Source organism: Triticum urartu, chromosome 6A, assembly GCF_056163025.1.
Source record: "Triticum urartu cultivar PI428250 chromosome 6A, HENAU_Tu73, whole genome shotgun sequence".
Classification (NCBI taxonomy): domain Eukaryota; kingdom Viridiplantae; phylum Streptophyta; class Magnoliopsida; order Poales; family Poaceae; genus Triticum; species Triticum urartu.
In genome coordinates, this window is record NC_141878.1 from 446,548,715 (window position 1) to 446,561,166 (window position 12,452).

At 47.1% G+C, this 12,452-nt stretch overlaps 1 pseudogene; it reads right to left on the reverse strand.

Annotated features, from left to right (window-relative positions):
* LOC125515695 (uncharacterized) overlaps positions 1–12,452 on the reverse strand; it is a 38,623-nt pseudogene that overhangs the window by 22,124 nt on the left and 4,047 nt on the right.

The following is a 12,452-nucleotide window of genomic DNA, read 5'->3' on the forward strand; positions in this document are numbered from 1 at the left end:
TTCATGATGCTTAACAAAAGTCTAGCACTGAGCTACGGCCAATTCATCCATTAACAGGTTCAAACAAGCATGGCAAAAATGCATATGGCAAACAGATTTCAGACTTAGTGAAATCAACACTTGCCTGGAATTTCAGATCAGATAGCACTCTTCGGAGCAACAAAACTACATGCTACAGGACCTGAACATGGCAAAGTAAAGCATGGCATGGAGCTACTCAAAGGGCTTAACAAAAGTCCCTTAGTGACCTTGAGCCAAAAGGGATCAGAAAATACAATTGCAAGCATGTGAACGTAACAAAAATATAATCAGTTTTCAGACTTAGTGAAAACTGGCACATGCTGAAACATAACTCAAGTAGGCATGTTTACGAGCTCGATGCATTCACTACAGAGCAAGTCATGACAAGCTAAGCATACACCCATTAAGAATACACAAAATGCAAGCTAGACATGGCAAGAATAATAGCATAGCATGCACGGATCAACTACAACATCATCGGCAAAATTGCAAACAAGTTGACAATCTGCCCAGATTCACAAAGTAGCAAAAGTAGAGCTCGATTGACTCAAGCTAGGGTGCTCCAAAATTGCAAACAAGGACATGGCTAGATATAGAACTACAAGATAACAAAACATCCTTACTGATCATCCTCAAAAGAGGCACGGATCGCTAGGAAACAACATGAACATATGGCCATATGAGATAAAGAGCTCAAGGACTTAGTGGAAATGCTAAGTCCCTGAAATCAGAATTACCAAGTGCACCACTTTGCAAGCTTGTGCTAGTCACCACACACATCACAAAAATACATGGGTTGCACCTCTGGAAAGATGACAAAACCCTTATCAAAACATATGTAGTACTCATGGGCATATCATGCACACAATAATCATGGCAAAAATGACAAAAAGCTAAATGGAGCAGTAGATCTGACAAATATCTCAAGTAGCCCTCTTCTAACAGCATTTCGGGCATCAAGATGAACTGAAATGAAAATAATGCAATGGAATGAAATGATGTACTCTCTGAGATGAACATTTTGATATGCTATATGCCAAAACGGAGCTACGGATGCAAAGTTACGAGGCTATGAACATGAGCATATGGGCTAGGGTTTTCTGAGAAAAGTCAACCCTAAAAAAACAGATCCCAGATCTGGACGGCGCGAATAACGAGGTTCGTCGGGGCACTGTTCACCGGCGGGGAGGGAGCTCGCCGGAGACGGCGTGACGGCGGGGCGAGGCCGGTCGCCGGAGCCGGCGTGACAGCGGGGAGGCGGCGGCGAGCTCGCGCGCGGCGAGGCGCGAAGGTGGCGGGCGGCCGGACCGGGTCGAGGTGGCGGCGGAGAAGCGGGCGCCGGCGTCGAGGCGGAGCGGCGGAGGCGGCGGCGCGCTCCGGCCGGGCGGGGCCGGGCGGCGCCTCGGGCGCGAGGAGGCGGGGCGAGGGAGCGGGCCGCGGGGGCCGGCCTTGGGCTTCCCGGGCCCGGGCGGCACGGCGATCTGGGGACCGGGCGCGGGCGAATCCCGGGGCCACACGTGGCGGAGGCGGCTGGGTCGGACGTTGTCCGGCTCCGCCCGGACACGTCCGGCGGCGGCGGAGACGGATTTTTTTAGGGTTTGAAGAGGGGATCCGGGATTTTCGGAGGAGGGGCTATATATAGGCATAGGGGAAGCTAGGAGAGTCCAAATGAGGTGTGGTTTTCGGCCACGCGATCGTGATCGAACGCTCTAGATGATGGAGAGGGTTTAGGTGGGTTTTGGGCCAAATTGGAAGGGTGTTGGGCTGCAACACACACGAGGCCTTTTCGGTCCCTCGGTTAACCGTTGGAGTATCAAACGAAGTCCAAATGGCACAAAACTTGACAGGCGGTCTACCGGTAGTAAACCAAGGCCGCTTGGCAAGTCTCATTCCAATCTGGAAATGTTTAATCCCGACACACGAAAGAAAGGTAGAAATGACCACCGGAGGAGAACGAAGCACCGGAATGCAAAACGGACAACGGGAAAAAAGCTCGAATGCATGAGACGAACACATATGCAAATGCAATGCACATGATGACATGATATGAGATGCATGACAACGACAACAACACATGGAGACAAAGACCCGAACCCGAGAAAATAAAATAACTTAACGCCAGAAATGGCAAGAGTTGGAGTACAAATTGGGAAAGTTACATCCGGGGTGTTACAAAGGGTAAGAAGAAAGACAAAAAGAGAGATGGCTGCTTTACTTGTGGTTCATATGAACATTGGGCAAACAAGTGCCCAAACAAGTATAAGAAGCCAGCGCAGGACTCTAAGTCTGTGAATGTCACTCTGAGCAACAATGATGCGGCATCTGTGTATGGTAATCTGTTTACCATACTTTCAGCTTGTCAGTCCACTGATTGGTGGATTGACACTGGGGCCAATATTCATGTGTGTGCTGATGTGTCTTTGTTTTCTTCCTACCAGGTCACACGAGATTGTTCCGTCCTGATGGGGAATGGCTCGCATGCTTCTGTTCATGGTGTTGGCACGGTAGATCTGAAGTTTACTTCGGGAAAGATCGTGCAACTAAAGAACGTGCAGCATGTCCCCGCCATAAAGAAGAATCTCGTTAGTGGCTCCCTTCTATGTAAAGAAGGATTTAAGTTAGTATTTGAGTCTAAGAAAGTAGTCGTATATCGGTATGGACTATTTGTTGGAAAAGGATATGATTGTGGTGGTTTGTTCCGCCTTTCCCTGGAGGATTTTTTTAATAAAGTCATGAACCAAATTCATTCTAATGTGAACGAAACTGAGGTTTGGCATTCACGTCTTTGTCACATAAATTTTGGTTGTATGACGCGGCTAGCTAAGATGGATTTAATCCCGAGTTTCACTTTATCCAAAGGCTCTAAGTGCCATGCGTGTGTGCAAGCTAAGCAACCTCGTAAGCCTCACAAGCCTGCGAATAAGAGACACCTGGCACCTCAAGAGCTCATACATTCAGATCTCTGTGAGATGAATGGTGTGTTGACTAAAGGTGGAAAGAAATACTTCATGACTCTGATTGATGATTCCACTAGATTCTGCTATGTGTATTTGTTAAATACTAAGGATGAGGCTCTACACTACTTTAAAGTCTATAAGGCTGAAGTTGAGAACCAACTTGAGAAGAAAATAAAATGAGTTCGGTCTGATCGTGGTGGAGAGTACTTTTCTAATGAGTTTGATTTATTCTGTGCGGAACATGGTATTATTCATGAGAGGACGCCTCCCTACCCACCCCAGTCAAACGGAGTTGCCGAACGGAAAAACCGTACTCTAACTGATTTGGTTAACGCCATGTTAGATACATCGGGTTTATCCAAGGCATGGTGGGGGAGGCTGTATTGACATCTTGTCATGTCCTGAATAAAGTTCCCACAAAGGATAATGAGACTACTCCCTATGAGCAATGGGAAAAGAAAAGAACTACACTCTCTTACTTGCGCACTTGGGGCTATTTGGCGAAAGTCAATGTGCCGATAATCAAAAAGCGCAAGTTGGGGAGAGAATTCCTTATTTAACACTGTCTTAAAATTTGTTGCCTTATTTAACACTGGAAAACTTTTTCTTCCTTATTTGATACTGAGTCTAAATTTTATGCCCTTTATAACACTTTCGTCCATTTTTAGCCTTAGTGGTGTTAAATGACACCTGAAAAGACGTATTTGCCCCTAATGTGTATGTGACCAAAAAAATCGTGTATGTGTGTATCGGGCCGACTCATTTTGTGTTGGCCTTGGTCCTGACCTCGACGGCGTTGTAGCAGGGTGCTTTCCGACGTACATTCATGGTACTTTCTGAGCTAATGGGTTCCGTACGAGGCTAGCACGTACACAAGAAACAAGTAGGCGGGGAGGTGGACTGATTCTAGTTGGACGTATACTTATGTACGTACCAGAGGAAGCTAGCAGCGGTTCTCTCGCTTGATGATTCTACTTTGGCTGGCTAGCTAACCAGCTATATGTATTGGAGGAAGCTAGCTAACACCGTAACACGAACACACGAGGCGATTGATGATGGCCACACGGTCTTTCTTTCGATCTCAACTCAGGGTTGTTATAAAGGGGCTGGGTACATACATATATACACTACGTTACAACTAGCATTTTTTTATAGCTATTTATGATCTAAATTACCACATAATTTTTTTGGTCACATACCACATGAGGGGCAAATAGGTCTTTTCAGGTGTCATTTAACACCATTAAGGCTAAAAATGGATGAAAGTGTCATAAAGGGCATAAAAATTTAGACACAGTGTTAGATAAGGAAGAAACAAAATTTGAGTGTCAAATAGGGAAACAAAATTTAAAACAGTGTTATATAAGGAATTTTCTCCAAGTTGGGACCAAAGACCGTGGACTGTGTTTTTCTTGGCTATGCCAAGCATAGCGTTGGCTATAGATTTCTAGTGGTGAAATCTGAGATACCTGACCAGAAGGTCGGTACAATTATAGAGTCTAGGGATGCTACATTCTTTGAGGATATTTTCCCCATGAGAGATATGCAAAGCGTTTCTAGACTGGAATCTGATGAGACTCCTGAACCTGCTATTCTGATGGAATACTATGAACATAAAAGTGATGAGAGTTCCACGGAGGATGACGAGGAAGTTCCTGTTAGGAGCAAGAGACAGAGGACTACAAAGTCCTTTGGTGATGATTTTCTTGTGTACCTCGTGGATGATGATACTCCCAGTACCATTTCAGAAGCTTATGCATCTCCGGATGCTGACTACTGGAAGGATGCGGTCCGTAGTGAGATGGATTCCATCTTGGCTAATGGGACATGGGAGATCACTGATCGTCCCTATGGTTGTCAACCATTAGGATGTAAGTGGGTGTTCAAGAAGAAGCTTAGGCCCGATGGTATTGTTGAGAAGCACAAGTCTAGGCTTGTGGCCAAGGGTTATACCCAGAAAGAAGAAGAAGAAGATTTTTTTGACACTTATTCACCTGTGGCTAGATTGACAACCATTCGAGTGTTACTCACTTTGGCTGATTCGCATGGTCTTCTCATTCATCAGATGGACGTTAAGACGGCTTTCCTTAATGGAGAGCTAGACGAGGAAATTTACATGCAACAGCTGGATGGCTTTGTAGTAAATGGTCAGGAAAGAAAGGTGTGTAAGCTAGTGAAATCTTTGTATGGCCTGAAACAAGCGCCTAAGCAATGGCATGAGAAGTTCAACACTACTCTGACATCTGCTGGCTTTGTTGTGAACGAAGCTGACAAATGTGTATACTATCGCTATGGTGGGGGCGAAGGAGTTATACTGTGTCTGTATGTCGATGACATACTGATATTTGGAACCCACCTCAAGGTCATTGAGGAGGTCAAGTCTTTTCTATCGCACAACTTTGAGATGAAGGACCTGGGTGTGGCTGATGTTATCCTAAACATCAAGCTATTGAGAAATTCTGAGGGTGGAATTACACTTTTGCAATCCCACTATGTTGAGAAGATTTTGAGCCGTTTTGGATATTCGAACTACAAACCTTCTGCAACACCATATGATCCTAGCGTGCAGATTCGAAAGTTCGAAGGCACGGCTGTAGATCAATTGAGATATTCTCAAGTGGTTGGTTCACTGATGTACCTAGCATGTGCTACTCGTCCTGACATCTCATTTGTTGTGTGCAAACTGAGCCGGTTTGTTTCCAATCCGGGAGATGTGCATTGGCATGCTGTAGAGCGAGTGATGCGTTATTTGCAAGGTACTGCGAACTATGGAATTCACTATTCTGGGTACCCGACGGTACTTGAGGGGTATAGTGATTTGAATTGGATATCTTATGCTAATGAGATGAAAGCCACAAGTGGACATGTCTTCACACTTGGTGGTGGTGCTGTTTCCTGGAAGTCTTGCAAGCAGACGATCTTAACCAGATCGACTATGGAAGCAGAACTCACAGCATTAGACACATCATGCGTCGAAGCAGAATGGCTTCGAGAGCTTTTGATGGATTTGCCAGTGGTTGATAAACCAGTACCGACTATCCTTATGAACTGTGACAATCAAGCAGTGATTGCCAAGGCTAAGAGTTCAAAGGACAACATGAAATCCACAAAGCACACAAGAAGAAGATTGAAATCTGTCGGAAAATCAAGAAACTCCGGAGTAATAGCGTTGGATTATATCCAGACGGCTAAGAATCTGGCAGACCCTTTTACGAAAGGGCTATCACGGATTGTGATAGAAAATGCATCGAGGGAGATGGGTATGAGACCACGTAAGTTGCCATGGGGGTAACTTGTAACGCCCCGAGACCGATGTGCCAGGTGTCCTCTAGTTATTCGCTGTTGTTGCCTTGTCATTGCTTGCGTGTCATGCTTTGCATATCATGTCATTATGTGCATTTCATTTGCATACATGTTCGTCTCATGCATCCGAGCATTCTTCCCGTTGTCTGTTTTGCATTCCGGCGCTCCGTTCTCCTCCGGTGGTCACTTCTACTTTCTTTTAATGTGCGGGTGTTAAACATTTCCGGATTGGACCGAGACTTTCCAAGCGGCCTTGGTTTACTACCGGTAGACCGCCTGTCAAGTTTCGTACCATTTGGACTTCGTTTGATACTCCAACGGTTAACCGAGGGACCGAAAAGGCCTCGTGTGTGTTGCAGCGCAACACCCCTCCAATTTGGCCCAAAACCCACCTAAACCTCCTTCATCATCTCGGTCGTTCGATCACGATCGCGTGGCCGAAAACCGCACCTTATTTGGACTCTCCTAACTCCCTCTACCTATATATATGTGTGCCTCCCCGAATTTTTCGCAGTCTAAACCCTAGCCTCTTCTCCACCGCGCCGCCGGACACGTCCGGGCGGAGCCGGACATGTCCACCGCCGCACTGCCACGTCGCCCGACCAATAGGAGTGCGCCACGTCGTCACCGCCGCCTCCCTCCTCCACTCGCGAGCCGCCATGTGGCCCTGCTTCCCTCCTCCACCGCGCGGCCCGGGGAAGCCCATCGCGGGCCCGCCCGGGCCCGGATCTCGCCGCCGCCCAGCCCGCTCTGCCCCGCCGTGCGTCGCCGCCGCCCTCGCCGTCCGGCTGCCGCCACTGCACCACAAGCTCGCCGCCGACCTTCGCCGCGCCCCGCCAACCTCGTCGCGTTGCCGTCTGCTTCCTTTGTCGCGCGCGCGCCTCCGACCCACGGCGCCACCGCCGCCCTTGCTCCTCCGATGCCTAGCGCCGCTGCTCCGGCCGCCGCTTGCCGGAGCGCTCCACCACCGTGCAGCCGACGTCGCCGACCCCGTCCGGCCGTGCCCTCGACGCCGGCCCGGATCCGGCGAGCCCCCCCCCCTCGTCTCCGGCCTTCTCCCTCGGCTCTGGTCGTCTCCTGGCGTTTTTCGGCGATCTTCCGGCGAGCTCACCCGACGAACTTCGAAGAACGTGCACAAACCCTAGATCTGGGCGAGGTCTATTTCTAAGTCCCCGAGTTTTCCATGTTTCATATGCCCATCTTCATCATGTCGTAACTTTGCATCCGTAGCTCCGATTCATGCGTGTAGCATATCAAAATGTTCGTCTCAGAGAGCACATCATTTCATATCATTGCATCGTTTTCATTTGAGTTCATCTTGATGCCCGAAATGCTGTTGGAAGAGTGCTATTTGAGATAATTGTCAGATCCGCTGCTCCAATTAGATATTTGTCATTTTTGCCATGATTATCGTATGCATGATATGCTCTTGAGCTCTACATGTGTTTTGTTATATGTTTTGCCATCTATCCAGAGGTGCGACCCTTGTATTTTTGTGATGTGTGTGGTGACTAGCACAAGCTTGCAAAGTAGTGCATTTGTTAATGCTGATTTCAGGGACTTAGCATTTCCACTAAGTCTTTGATCTGTTTATTTCAATATGCCATATGTTCATGTTGTTTCCTAGTGATCCGTGCCTCTTTTGAGGATGATCAGTAAGGATGATTTGTTAATATTGTAGTGCTCTATCCATCCATGTCTTTGTTTGCAATTATGGAGCACCCTAGCTTGAGTCAATCGAGTTTTACCTTTGCTATTTCGTGAATCTGGGCATATTGTCTACTTGTTAGCGATTTTGCCGAGGATGTTGTAGTTGATCCGTGCATGCTATGTTATTGTTCTTGCCATGTATAGCTTGTATAATGTGTATTCTTGATGGGTGTATGCTTAGTTTGTCATGCCTTGCTCTGTAGTGAGTGCATCGAGCTCGTAAACATGCCTACTTGATATCTGATTTGCATGCTCCAGTTTTTCACTAAGTCTGAAAGTCTGATTATGTCTTTGCCATGTTCACATGCTTGCAAATGTATTTTCTGATCCCTTTTGGCTCAAGGTCAATAAGGGACTTTTGTTAAGCTCTTTGAGTAGCTCCATGCCATGCTTTACTTTGCCATGTTCAGGCCCTGTAGTTTATAGTTTTCATGGTTCAAAGTGTGCTACCTGATCTGATATTTCAGACAAGTGTTAATTTCACTAAGTCCGAGATCTGTTTACCAATTGCACTTTTGCCATGCTTGTTTGAACCTGTTAATGGATGAATTAGCCATAGCTCAGTGTTCATCTTTTGTTAAGCTTCATGAATGGATCCCTGCCATGTATTTTGTTTTCATGTTTGAGTGCTGTAGCATGTTCATCTTGTTGCATTTAGATGGCTACTTGCTGTTTATCGCAGACCGGTGCCATATTTGTTTTGCTTGCCATGTCCAAACCGTAACTCCGATTCCGGTGATCTTTATATTGTTTTCAAGCGATTTCATCTCACCTTTCCAGTGGAATACTTGGATTTCCAAGTTGAGGCCAGGTTCAATCATTCCTTGTCAAATCATGCATATGCATCGCATACCGCATCCCGCATATCATACCATGTTCATGTGTTGGTTGTTTACTATGTTGTGTGCTTATTTCCGGTGTTTGCTTCTTCGGGTTGGTTCCGGTAACGTCGTGTTTGTGAGGACCCGTTCGTCTACGTCCGTTTGTCTTCTTCATGGCCTCGTTCTTCTTCCTTACGGGATTTCAGGCAAGATGACCATACCCTCGAAATCACTTCTATCTTTGCTTGCTAGATGCTCGCTCGTTTGCTATGCCTATGCTGCGATACCTACCACTTGCTTATCATGCGTCCTATATTGTTGAACCAAGCCTCTAACCCACCTTGTCCTAGCAAACCGTTGATTGGCTATGTTACCGCTTTGCTCAGCCCCTCTTATAGCGTTGTTAGTTGCAGGTGAAGATTGAAGTTTGTTCCTTGTTGGAACATGGATATGTTGTTCCTTGTTGGAACATGTTTACTTGTTGGGATATCACAATATATCTTATTTAATTAATGCATCTATATACTTGGTAAAGGGTGGAAGGCTCGGCCTTATGCCTGGTGTTTTGTTCCACTCTTGCCGCCCTAGTTTCCATCATATCGGTGTTATGTTCCCGGATTTTGCGTTCCTTACGCGGTTGGGTTATAATGGGAACCCCTTGACAGTTCGCTTTGAATAAAACTCCTCCAGCAAGGCCCAACCTTGGTTTACCATTCGCCACCTAGCCTCTTTTTCCCTTGGGTTAGGCCAGCCCAAGGGCCATCTTTATTTTAACCCCCCCCCCCGGGCCAGTGCTTGTCTAAGTGTTGGTCTGAAATGGGCAGCCTGCGGGGCCACCTCGGAGAAACTTGAGGGCTGGTTTTACTCGTGGCTTGACCTATCCGGTGTTGCCCTGAGAACGAGATATGTGCAGCTCCCATCAGGATGTCGGCACATCGGGCGGCTTTGCTGGACTTGTTTTACCATTGTCGAGGATGTCTTGTAGAACCGGGATACCGAGTCTGATCGGAATGTCTCGGGAGGAGGTCTATTCCTTCGTTGACCATGAGAGCTTGTGATGGGCTAAGTTGGGACACCCCTGCAGGGATTTGAACTTTCGAAAGCCGTGCCCACGGTTATGGGCAGATGGAAATTTGTTAATGTCCGGTTGTAGATAACTTGGATCTTAACTCAATTAAAATGCATCAACCGCGTGTGTAACCGTGATGGTCTCTTTCCGGCGGAGTCCGGGAAGCGAACACGGTGTTGGAGTTATGCTTGACGTAGGTTGTTTTAGGATCACTTCTTGATCATACTTTCTCGAACGTGCTTTGCCTTCTCTTCTCGCTCTCATTTGCGTATGTTAGCCACCATATATGCTAGTCGCTTGCTGCAGCTCCACCTCATACCTTTACCTTACCCATAAGCTTAAATAGTCTTGATCGCGAGGGTGCGAGATTGCTGAGTCCCCGTGACTCACAGATACTTCCAAAACCAGCTTGCAGGTGCCGATGAGTCTGTGCAGATGACGCAACCAAGCTCAGGAGGAGCTCGATGAAGATCTTGTCCTTTGTTTTGTTTCGTTCTAGTTGATCAGTGGTGGAGCCCAGTTGGGGTCGATCGGGGACTTTGTCGCATTTGGGGTTCTTCTTTTATTTTGGTTCCGTAGTCGGACCTTGATTGTATTTGGATGTTGTAATGTTTTATTTATGTAATTATGTGAAGTGGCGATTGTAAGCCAACTATGTATCTCTTTCCCTTATGTATTACATGGGTTGTGTAAAGATTACCTCATTTGCGACATTGCTTTTAATGCGGCTATGCCTCTAAGTCGTGCTTCGACACGTGGGAGATATAGCTGCATCGAGGGCGTTACATAACTCAACCTATGTGATCGGAGATCCCGTGAACTAGGACCTGGGAAAACAATCCAGTAGTCAACTGAGGAGAGTATCCTTAATTAACCCACTCCGTTGGAGATGCACAATACTCTCAATTCTGTAAGGCAGGCTGACTTTTGTCTTAATGTGTTCCAAAGCTTGTGTAAGCAAGATGCTAACCTACAGAGCATTCTTTGGAGGAACACACCTATGTGAGCCCGACTGCTGGTCACAATCTATGAGATTGGGTAATCTCTATTAAGCTCATGAGAAGGTACGGAGTATGACTAATAAGCTCCACCCGTGGGGTTTAGCCTTCGGCAGCCATGTATCAGCTAACAATAGGCGAAATTTCTGCACGCCAAACTAACAATTCAAGGCATAGTCCATTGTTTAATTGTGAAGAAGTCTAATCCTGTTGCTCTAGGTGGAAATTCAACTTAACAGTCTCCACTGAAAATTCTGGTATATCAAACATTGTTTGGAATAGTTGACAAACTTATGTGCCTCGAGATCTGGTAGGGGATTGTTGGATTATGGATGGGCTTAGGCCCATATAAAACACTAATCCCTGGTTAATCTTGAGACCCATGTATAAGATGGCAGGTGGTGGGAAGTTTAGTCCCACCTTGCTAGTTGAGGAGAGTTGAGACCCCTTTATAAGGGTTGCTCTACCACTTGCCATTGGGAGATTGGGAAGAGTGGTACACGCGCGCTCCTCCTCCACCGCCCGCCACACCGTGCCACGCCACGCCACGCCACGACGCGCGCGCGCCGCCGGTTGCGGGAATGAGCCGAGCCGAAGCTTATTTTCCAGGAATGGGCCGACTCGGTCGTGGGCCTCGGCAAGGCCCACGACTTTCTTCTTTACGGAGTATATAAGAAGGCTCTGGCCAGTGAAGTAACCAAATTCGGTTCACTCACTCCCTCTCGCGTGACCTAGCCGTCATCTACTGTTCCTCACTCTGTGCTGAGAGCAGGTGCCCCCGGAACCCTGTCGTTCGAGATTCTGCTCGGGAGAACGGCAATAAGGTTTTTGGGGAGCGTCTCGACGCGACTGCTTCCGATCCGTCCCCAAATCCGTTCGCCTCTGCTTCCACTACTTCCCCTACATCGACGACGCCGCCTCCAAGAAGAAGGCCACGGACGACGCCGAGGCTGCTGCTGCCGCTGCCGCGTTGGCCTGGCCAACCGGAGGGTATGATCTGTTCATCTCTCGTTTACTCGTACTTATGCTAGCCGTATATGTACTGCTCATAGATGGTTCGATTCTATGTTCTGTACGTGCTAGTATGCTTAGGTATCGCTATGAGATGCATACCTTTTATGCCATGCTTAGTGTTAATTCGTGGATAAATCTAATTGAAAAAGTGTTAATATTTCCAACAAAGACTGCATGCAAAATTAATCAAGCAAGTAGTAAATACTAGTGTAAGGCTTAGCTGAAGACCAGATGAAATAGTAATTCATGTAAATATATGTAGACAAGGGGCTAGCTAGCAAGACAGAGACACGAACCCCCTCACTGACGATCTGGCAGTTATCTTTTCCACGCTCAAAGATGATATTGCGCTTGTAGTCCACCGAATCACGCGTGGCGATAAAACCATACACATGCAGCGGCCACACTAAGCCTGAGGCCTCTTTTGTTGGGATTCTGACTTCAAAGAGCTGCACAGTGTCGACGGTGCAGATGCTGGCCCTGGGGGAAACAAGGTCCGTGAAGCCCACGCTGGGTACAGTCGCTGCATCACATGTACGTAGTTATGCATATGAGATTT